Source organism: Condylura cristata, unplaced genomic scaffold (genome assembly GCF_000260355.1).
Source record: "Condylura cristata isolate star-nosed mole 26May11 unplaced genomic scaffold, ConCri1.0 scaffold00012, whole genome shotgun sequence".
NCBI classification, from domain to species: Eukaryota; Metazoa; Chordata; class Mammalia; order Eulipotyphla; family Talpidae; genus Condylura; species Condylura cristata.
In genome coordinates, this window is record NW_004567113.1 from 12,387,504 (window position 1) to 12,399,586 (window position 12,083).

A 12,083-nucleotide genomic window follows, 5' to 3' on the forward strand; every position below is an offset into this window, starting at 1 on the left:
ATCTTCCTACCATACTGACCTTCCAGAGACTGTTGCAGGCCTCTGAAGAATGTGGACAGGCTTCTAACAGCCAACCTCAGAGAGGAAAAGTTTAGAGGTTTTTTCAGATAACTGCAAAACACAACTGTTCCCAGTTTTGCTGCTGTTTCAGCCTGTTGAAGAAGGCAAAGACGTAGAGCAGGTGAGTGAAGCTCATTTGTCTGGGTTTTCAGCCGCCACAGCTGCTGTTTTGAGTGTCGCTTGTCTCCTACTGTGCTGGAGCATCTTGGCAGCTCTGAGGAGTATCTCCTGTTGTGTCTTCTGTTGTGTTCATAAGTTGGAATCTAGCCTAGAGTCTGGCTACTACGTGTTTCAGGTCAGCAGTGGCAGAAGGATGCCATCTTGGAAGTATGGCCTATTGTTCCAGAGAGAAGCTCTGCATCCTCAGTGGTGAGAAGACACCATCACAAGAGTGTGTATTTAGGACTTTAAAACCCCTGGCCAGAGGTAAATGGCCATTTTTGGCTTCAGTAATTCTGTTTTTCCCTGGTTTTTAAAATAAATCCCATTATTGTTCACTGAAGCTGAGTAATCTTGCCATTGTACACATGGGTGAAGAATTTGGATAGTGACCAACTAACTATTCAGGCAGTGTTCTTGGTCAGTTTTGTGCCCCTTGATGTCCTGCATCATAACTTCAAATAAATAAAATTCTTTGAGTCCTAAACATAACACCTGGCATGTACAATGTGAATGATAACCTTCACAGACATGGGTGCTCTGAAGGTACAATTAAGCAACATATTGTAAAAACCAAGGGAGCTGTATTATTAAAAAGTAATTCCAGACTTTTTCTTCCCTGAAATTAATATATTCAGAAAATTACAAGTTTGTAGAAAGAGAAAAAAAAAAGACAAGTGAATAGCCAAAAACATGCTTGTACGATAAAAACATCAAAATAATTTTGTCTTCGGAGTTTATAAGATATTTAACAGAACTACTAGATATATTTTATATTCCCATTTTATGAATGATAAAAGTTAGGTGTAGAGCACTGCCCATTCATGTAGTGAACATTATATTACGTTCCCAAAGCAATATTATAACCAGGCAGCAAAATCAGGATTTATGTCCAGGTCTGACTAAGCCTTAACTCTAAGCCAAAGTTAAGAAAACAAAAATGACACATAATCTGTGGAAGTTGTAAAAACATAACAATTCATTCATTCCTAACCTCTATGCCAAGCAACACTTGATTCCATGGAAGAATCTTTGCATCATTAATAACTATGATGAGAATACTGATAGGTTGCTGATAGTACTTACAAAATGACAAAGTGGAATCCATTAATTCTGCTTAACAATTATTTATGGGAACTTAGTTTGCTCCAGGTATATGCTAGGTGCTTGTGAAGTTACAAACACAAATCAAGTATGTTCCTGACCTAGAGATATTCAAAAGCTAATAGGAGAAGCATAAGAAAGAGACACGGCATTCAAAAGCAGCTGGTGATTGTCTACGACAAACTTGTTTCTCAGTACATGAGAAACAGTCTCCAGGATAAATCTATTTGTTTTGATTTTCTTTTCAGTGTGTGGAAGATGAGAAGACACTGGATTTTTAGTCACTCAAAGCAAGCAAGTTTTGTATATACCATGGATACATTATGTGAGGCCTGGGCAAAATTAAATTTGCATTAAAGTAATCAATGTCTCTGTGTCTGGGTGTGGGTGTGTATACATACTGTTCTCTAACTGTTGATCAGAACTTTTTGACTCTCAAAGCACTCAAACCACTTTCTCATACTGATTATCCTTTATAAGCAAAAACATTGTAATTTATCAAAAAACCATCTTTAATAGCTTTCCTTTCAAAGAATGAAATACATAAATTATATTCTTTCTTCACTTTTCTTCTCCATACAAAATCAACCCTCATTAATCCATCTTTTCAAATTTTTCAATGTCTATATTTTCATTTTAAATTAGTTTCCATTGAAAGATGGAGATGCAAAGGAGAAAATGAATGCATTTTTTAAAATGTTCTAAAGGTACATGGTAGACACCTCAGAGAAATGAGTCACTTTTTCATCTGAAAATTTAGGATTATCATTGAAATTAATGAAAGCTAAATTCTCTTTCCCCAGCTTAATTGTCATATAGGAGCATTTCTCTCTTCCTTATCCTTAATGCTTTGTCATTATGCATTCAGCAGTTAGCTTACTGCAGAGCAAGAAGGCAGAGTTAATCACTGAGGTTCAAAATTTTGTTAAAATGTATATAACTATAAATATTAAAAGATTTCAGATTCTTCTGCCCCCCCAAATGTATAGGGAACTAGCTTAAAATTAAAGGTATAAAAGGAAAGTGAAGGACATCTTTCTGTTTCTTTTTCATAAATTCATCAATATAGAACTGTATGACTAATTCACTGAAATAGAACTAGTTTTTATACCTCAATGGGAGTGCTAACGGTATATTATCTATGGACATTTGGACTTAGTCTCTTAGCCCCAAATTATTACGAGCATTTTTTTAAAGATTTATTAATTTATACATACAGAACTGGTGTACAGGCCAGAGATGCAGAGGCGGTGAGAGGATTCACCAGAGACAGAGTGGGGGGCAGAACAGGCAGAATGATGAAGTACCCTACTGAGGGGAGCAGCGGGCAAGACAGGAGAGATCTGCTGCACCATGTGGATCACCTCTGGGGCCAGGATGGAACTGGCACTGAAGTGGCTGAGGTTTGCTTGCAGTGCTGACTTCAACCCACTGCACCACTAGGGAGGCCCTATTATTAGTATTAATGACAAGTAATTATACCAAAAGACAAATGCTTCTTTAATATTTTTTCTCCTGTCCCTTTTCTTTCTCCAAAATGCCTACTGAATAATTCAAAAAAGAAAAATGCATTATCTTTTATGTCCTGTGCTTGGACTCAAACTTGTTAGCCAAATTTCATAATATATGTTTTAGAGCTGGAGTTACTTCATATTATTTCAGTGAATATGTTCAAGCTTAGACTGGTATGACCTGATTCAGGCATAACAAGGATAGCTGATTTCCTCTCAAGACATATGTCAATCGCTAGTGAGTGTCAAAGATAGTACATAAATAGTAGAAGCTTGTTTAAGAAAGAGTTCTATTGTGAAGAGAAAGAAATGAGCATTTATGGAGTGCCTCTGTGTAGTCTGAAGCTGTCTTATTCAATTCTTATACCAACTTTTTGAAGTGAACAATGTTATTCCTTTTAGCAAATTAATCAATTAGTTTCAACAAATTTTTTTTTGAGCATCTGCTATGCAACATGCATGTTTACAATTAAGCTATACAATAGATCTCATTTATGGAGATTTGTTGGATGACAAAATTTTAAGACTTTTAATATATAAAGCACTTATATATAATTAATAAAAGGTTACCAAATCAGTTACCAGACACCCTTACCAGCCTAACACAGATTCAATGACCTTGAAGTGTTTGTCAACTATTAAGTTAAATAAAAAAGCTTCACTTTTAACATATTAATATATTAGAATATTCCTAATCTAAAAAGTAGAGATAAAAATGAGTATTCCCAGAGTTGCCTGATGGTTACAGAAGATAGTATTAGATATTTATGGGCTCAACAAATTTGTTCTCCTACTTCTTTTTCCTCCAGAATACTCAAACATCATCTAATATTAAGTGAAATGCAAAATAATCAGCATTCATGTTGGATTCCCATAAAAGGAAACTGATTAATTTCTGAAATTATGAAAAACTACTTTTAAAGGGGTTTTACTAAGAGTTAATCTCATTATCTGACAGCCATGGACAGGAGTAAAGGTTTTTTGAAAATAAAAACCACAATTCATATATCTATACTATTCTATAATCTGTAAACAATATACATGAAACTACAGGCCAATTTAATTGCAGCAAGCTTTTAAAAGAGGCTTCTCCACATTCTTCTTCTAGTATATCTAAAACTTAAAGTTTTGAGAAAGACAAGAAAAAAATAAGAATATTTGATAAAACACTATAAAGAGTCATTGATATTTCAGTGTATATATATTACTAAAACAATGCTAAACTGATGAAGGTATATTGTGTTTTCATATCTCCTCCAATTCTCTTTCCTGCCAGATTTTCAAAATAGTACAAATTTTGGAACATTATGCTGTCAACAATCTCTAGTAGATAATGATGAAGAAGGGCACTACCAGATTGGATTTAAGAATTTTCCCTCCAGTTAAAAAATTGCTGGACACACTGGTCCTTTGCCAGTTTGACTACTTTAGCAACAGTTTTCACTGATAGTGAGTACTTTGCCAGTACTTTTTCCTGGATGATACTTTTAAAGAAAATCCAAAAGAGAAGATAACTTAAAATAACCCTATCCATAGGGTCCTAATATCCAAATAACTTTTTTTTTTCAAATTAACTTAAAGTTCAAAGGCAGGGTTTTGGTATTTAATGTTCATTGCAAGAACCAACATTGAACACTCACTTTTCTTGAAATAAACTTCCATAATAGAGATGATCTAAATAAAAAGTTGTTACCAAAACTGTATCTTTATCCCAATTTACAAAGCTTTTAACTATTCATTTTATGAAGCAAAATTAGGCACACCAAACTGCGTTGTGTGATGATTCTCTCCAAGGTAATCTAGAAAACATAACTCTGTGACCTTATATAAATGATTATTCCTCTCTCTCACTATTCTTCAAGTATAATATAACTGTTGAATAGTGATTCTCAACAGGGAACCAGTTCTAGCCCATTCTGTACCCTTATTCTCCTCACCTCTGGATATTTGACAATGTCTAGAGACATTGTAGTTGAAACAAGTTGGGGGTACTACTGACATCTAGTGGGTAGAGTCCAGGGATGCTACTAAACATCATACAATACACAGTACTATAGCCACAAAAAGGACTAGACCACCACTGAAATGCCTAAATAATACAACAGCATTTAATAAGAAATTGTGTTATAGGATTGGTAAAGATGCTATCAATTTTGGCTTTTACAGTCAGTAAGTATATAATATGAGAATTAGTGCATTTATTTAAGTGTTTATATAGTGAATTTGAATTAAAATCAAATTGTCCATTAAATAAATTTTTAAATTCATCTTGAAGTTACAAATACTAAGAAGGAAATGTAAGGATTTTGGGGCATCCCTGGTGGTACAAAGGGTTAAGCTCAGTACTATGAAGCTGTCCAAAACCACTGTAGCATGAGTTTGATCCCCAGCCAAGTTGCTGACCCACATGGTGCAGTAGATCTCTCCCGTTTCTCCCCCTCCTCAGCCTCAACAGTGTATTTCAGTACATCTGCCTGTTCTGATTTCTATTTTGTCTCTTGTGAATCTTCTCACCCACCACACATCTCACCTGCACCCCAGTTCTTATAAGAATAAATATACTTTTTAAGGAAATGCAAGTATTCAACTACTACCATTTAAGCTATGTGTATTAAGAGGCCACATTAAACATACAACACTTTGGCATGAAGAGATCTTAAGTTGTTGCAGACCCAAAAGAAATAAAAACTCAATCATTGTATGCCTCACCCAGAAAGAACTGGTTTAGAATGAAATGCACAGTCTACCAACAACCTTGTACTTCATGCCACATACTGAAGGAAACCAGAAATCATTAGAAAGGGAAATAAAGAATGAGAAACAGTAAGTTAGTAACAGTGCCAGGACTATAATGTAAGGGCTACCACTGGCGCTAGAAGAATTGAAAATAATTCACAGAGAGAGCCTAACCTTTTCCATGTGCACGAAGAGACACTGTCATGACAAGTGACTGGATCCAGAAGTGGAGTCCCATGGTCATCCTGGTATAAGTCTCTGGGCTCTCAGGAGTATCTATAACCATTCTGGAGAGCACAGGAAGATATGCACCTTTCTCCCAACCAGTTCAGCATCCAGTTTGTACTTACAAAAAGGTAAACAATAAGCTAAAACAAACCTGACCTGCTTAGTGACTTGTTCAGGGTTGCTGTAGGCATACTGCATGCACAGACTTTTCAACTGGGTGTTTCTAGATCAGGTGCTCCCCAGAGACTGCAGGATACACTTCTCCCTGTCTGTTCTGCACACTACCTCTAGCCTGTGCTTACAAAGAAACTATTAAAGTAAGGGCATCTGTCTAGCCCCAGTATAAGGGAAACACCATCATATTACACAGAGAGAGTGTGTGCTTTTAGAACACTGATCTTTCCAAGGCTAGGAACATGCCTATCACTTGCTCTCACATATGCACATGACCTCAGCCTATGGTCACAAGGAACTTGCAAGAGTGAGTACCCTTTAGCACTTTTGTAGGGAGAAATATAGCATTGCAAATCATATCTCACACATTCACTTTTTGGTAGGGGGCTTCTGGGCATTAGGCTGCAAAAATACTGAAGACATATCTACCCCCAGCTCCACAGAGTCACTGGACCTACAACCGGCAAGGATAGTCAGAACTACATGCAACCACAAAGAACAGAAACTGTGAACAAAGGGCTTCTTTGTTCCTGGTAGTCAGCTGAGATGGCAAGAATGGCACCTGCTTTCTATACCAATGTGCTATCTTTACCCCCTGAAGTTTCCAAGTTGCTAAAATAGGAGTGTGCATATATAAGGAAAAGACATAATACAGCAAAATCAGTATTGGAAAACTTACAAAACAAGGCAACTTGAGGTTGCAAGGGAACATGTCACCACAAGGAAGAAACAATTCTCCAGAACCCAAGAACAAAGATATAGATGGTCTCATCATTCTATCATGAAATTAATATCCTAAAATAAGCAGGGACAGTCTTACCTATATTAGAAAATATAGACTGCTATGGCACATGGCTGAATTGGTGGTGAAAAGTCCATGGGAATTATAAGCAAGATGAAAAATGCACAAAATGAAGAATGACGTAAAAAATATATAAATACATATATCTAAATTTAAAAAAAAAGAAAATAAAGACCTCTAGTGTTAAAATATAGTAGGAGATAAGGATGGTTATTATAAAATAATAATTTCATAATACTCATCAATAAATATGCATCAAATGAAGCCAACATCAATTTATAAATATAAAGCAGACATTGATACAAATACCATAACAGTAGGTTACTTCAACACACTGCTTACATAATGGTCAGAAAATCCACAAGGAGATAACAGCCTTAAACAAGGAATTATACCAGATATTTCAAGATATTGCAATACAAAAAAAAATTGAGTAAATATGTTTCTCAAGTGCTTACAGGACATTCTTAAATACAGACCACATTTTAGGACACAAAAATAATTGTTAATAATGATGCAATTATGTTCTCTGACCACAATGGTATTAAACTAGAAATCAACCACAAAAAGGAAAACAAAAATAGCTCTACTATGTGGAAACTAAACAACATACTAATAACTAGGTTAATGAGGATATCAAAGGAGAAATTTTAAATACCTGGACACAAACAAAAATGAAGACATGAGTTACTAGAACCTTTGGGACACAGTAAAAGCAATAATAAGATGGAAGTATATAGCAATACAGGCCCACATGAGAAAAGATCACAAATAAATTATTTAATCTTGTAACAATAAACTAGACAAAGAAGAACAAAAGAAAACAACAGTATCAAAAAGTAGGAAACAATTTTAAAAGATCAGAAAAAAATGAAATAGAAGTAAAAAAAATCCAATACACCAGCAAAACCAGAATGAAAGAATAGTGAATGCTTCCTAACATATTTTTGAAGCCATCATTTCTCTATCCAAAAGCAAACAAGGACATCAAAAATAAAAAAGAAAAGAGAAATAATTAAATAAAATGACACACCAATATTCTTTATAAACATAAATACAAAAATCCTAAACAAAATTTAGGAAACCAAATTCAACAATAATTAAAAGTATCATACATCACAACCGAGAAGTATTTATACCAAGAATGCAAGGATGGTTCAATATTTGCAAATCATATCAACAAAAAAGAGGGATAAAAATCATGCCATCACATCAAAAGATTTGGACAAAGCAGTTGACAAGATTCAACATATATTTATAACATAAACTTTCAATAAGATGGAATTCAAAGAACACACTTAAATATAATAAAGACTATCTATGACAAACCCACAGCAAATGATACTAAATGATAGGAACATAATAGTAAATGGTAAGGTGAAAGCTTTCTTCTAAGATCAGGTATAAGACAAGAATGTCAACTTTTACCACTACTATTCAATATAGTACTAGACATTCTAACTAAAGCTATGAGGTAAGATAGAAACCCAAATTGGGAAAGAATTAAAACTATCATTTGTGGACAAAAAGATCGCAGATATCCTTAAAGAATCCATTAAAAAAAAAAAAAACTAGTAGAGAGCCCTCCCTGGTGGCACAGTGGGGTAAAGCCCAGCACTGAGAAGCTAAAGCCACTTCAGCATGAATCCAATCCCCACCCCAGAGGTGATCCACATGGTGCAGCAGACCTCTCCTGACCTGCCCGCTGCTCCTCACAGAAGTGTACTCCATCAGTTGGCCTGTTCTGCTCCCCACTCTGTCCCTGGTGAATCCTCTCATCATCCCCACATCTCTAGCCTATACCCCAGTTCTGTATGCATAAATAAATAAATCTTAAAGAAAAAAAAAACTATTAGAAACAAAAAAGTGCGGGGAAATGGCAGGCTACAAAGTCAATATTAGTTGTGTTCCCCCATGTAGACCACAAGCTAGAAAAGTAAATTGAGGAAATAATCTCATTTACAACTAAATTAAATATCAAGAATAAATGTAACAAAGGTGACTAAAGACACATTGAAAACCACAGAAAGATACAGATGTGACATAGAGAAATAGAAATATATCCTCAGTCATGAATTGGACAACTTAATATTAGGATGGTATTCTTACATAACATAGTATATAGACTCAATGCACCATTTTCAAAGTTTTAGTGATTTTTCTCTAAAAGAGCTAGAGAAAATATTACTGAAAATTATATGGAACCACAAAAGACCCAGAATAAGCAAAGTAATTTTGACAACAACAAAAAAGTGTTACCACTCCATAAGACTTCAAAATATAACTCTGATCTACAGTAATCGCAACAGATACCAATAGAATACAATTAAAAGTACAGAAATACACACACATACTCATACAGATGGTCTATTTACAACAAAGGAATGAGGAATATACTGTGAGAAAGTGTCTTAGACAGTTTTGGGAAAACTTGAAAGCTACATGTAAAAGAATGCAATTAGACCACTATCTCATAGGAAACATAGGTAAAACACTCCATGACACTGAAGTCAGAAATGCCTATTGGAACTCTACTCCAATAGAAGGAAAAACAAAAGCAAAGTAAACAAATAGAACTATTTTAAACTGAAATGTTTGTGCACAGCAAAACAAATTATTATTAACATGAAAAGACACCTTTCCCTATAAAAGAAAATATTTGTACATCATCTATCCAACAAGGAGTTAATATAAAAGATTTACAAAGAACTCATACAATTCAAAAAAATGAAAACAAAATCAAAAATGGGCAGTACAGCTAACATATATCTGAAGAGGTATGAATCTATACCCCTAACTATACCCACTGCTGGAAACCAATATTATCACACTAAAAAAAAAAAAATAGTATAATTGAAAATTTTCCCAACTAATAAAATGATAAACTGGCAGTAATAGAATAATACTATCTTGTGAGCCTCAGTGAAAAAACAGAACTAAGTATTGAATTTTGACAGCTTCAAATACCAAAAATTTTGGTTTGATATACATCCTGTTGAAATAACACAATACCACAGGGATCAAAATCTGGGTTCTACAAATGTTGGATGGATGGACAGATATATAAAACAGTAAGACCATAAAATGGGAATTCTAAAGTGACATTAAGCTTTAAATTGTATTGATAGTATACCCACGGGGAATAGACAAATAAAGGGGTAAATTGAATATGGTGGGTGATAACTTAACTTGTGCTGGAGATCATATCAAATACAAAATGCTGTATACCTACATATAACTGTAAACCAATGTTGCTACAAGAAAATTTAAAAGTACATAAAATTTCATGATTCGCATTTAACATTAATTTATTGAAAGAACCTTTGAAAAAGTGATTATCTCTTAAGACTTTTAAGTTAGTATGGAGAAAAGATTTTATTGTGTCCCTGCCTCCCTAAGGATCAAAGAGGTTTTTTCTTTCGTTCTTTCTTTCTTTCTTTTTTTAAATATAATAGTTTATTTTTACATCATTTTGTACTTTTTTTTTTTCATCTCAATTGTAATCCCTGTGGGCTTCCCCTCACCAAGTCACCCGTGTGCCATCACCATAGTCCAGGGCACTTCTCTCTCCCCCCCACCATTTTTGATCCCATTCCCCACACCACCCCCGCAAAATGTCTCTGGTATATGGTTGTTCATTATTCTTATTATTTTCTCACCTAGGGACCAAGGAGGTTTTGCCCCTTAAGAACAGTGACCTGAGAGAGATTTCCCTAGATCCTCTCTTTGCAAAATGACAAATCCGTTCTTTACATGTGTATGGTTAATTTGTGCCTTTGTAGCTTCTTTCTCTGCTTCATGGACATAATGATCCAATGAGAATAAGCACAAACGATTAGAAGGAGTGAATGCATAGATATAGCACAAATCTCCATACTGGGAAGCAATGAAGTTAAAGAGAAAAATGCAAATAATAAGTGATAGGATGGTATATAAATTTATATGCATTTTCTATATGTCACCCAGTCTTTGTTTCTCCCCTCTGACTTACCCAAATACAACAATGCCTAGCTATTCTTCCATGAAAAAATGAAACCAATTTTATATAATTAACTTCATTAAAAGCACTGTAATTGGTGACTATAGAAGCCAATTTTATATATAGAAGGAATCAAACCATTTATATAAGGAAAACATGACATTTTGGTTTGGCTAAGGATTAGATTTCCTTCAGTTAGAAATAGTACTATTTCTTCTGTACATAGAAACTACATATCAAAATTCTCCTGTTAAGTTATCACATATCACATAAGCCTTACAATTTATATAGCATTTGAATAGCTTCCTTATTTTTCTGGCCTTTTCTTGATACTTGTTTAAAATCTCCTTGCTTTGGCCTCCTGAGCCCAGTGGAGCAATATTATGAAGCAAATGGCCAGACATAATGACTTTCCAAGGTCCTTGTGCTTCCTTATTAACATTCAGTTAGCATAAGTCCTGACTTTATTATTGACTACATTGAATACACAAGACACTGACCTCTGCCATCTGTGACTAAATCTCTTCCTGCAGATCTATCAAAATGGTTTCATATATGGAGGAAGCAAGAGAAAACAAAGCGGCAGCCACTTATCTTTTCTGTCTCTAGAAATTTTAACACACTCATATTTGCAATCCAAAAAAAGGCAAGAAGCCCCCCTCCCTTGCATTAATTACTGTAAAACCTGAAGGATTCAAGTATAACCATGAAGAAAATGGGGAATTCAAGATGGCAATCACACACTCATCTTCCTAAACTAAGATCTGAATAACAGAAGCAGATGTATCCGCCCAACACAAAGTAAAGTGACCAGTGTATATAGTTTATTACAAAGTTTTAAAATCCATTGTTAGGACCTAAGGTATATTTTAAGCAGATAATGATGACTTTATCCTGTATGAATATAGGAAAACCTGCCAACTGCAGACAGTTTTATATTCCCATTTATTTCCTCAAAGTAGAACTAATGACACTTTCTAAGTATAAGATGGCAAATTATGTACCCTGGACTTGAAGATTTTGGTGAATTCCAAAACATAAGAAACAACTGTGACAGGAAGTGCTGAGCAGTATTCTGAAGACCCAGACTTGCCTCTTGGTTCTATAAGTTTCATGTACGAAAGTGACTCCAAATCCTTAAATCTCCATTCTTTTGAGTGACAAAGAGTATTTTAGACCTTTCCATGTTGATATAAGCCATTTTTGTAGAAATGCATCATCATATCCTTTCTTTCCTTGACTGAACAGAAATAGATAATGTCTACCTGGCATTACAAAACCTTATAGTCCCATGTAGCTTTGCTACCAGAGATGAAGTTATCAGTCACAT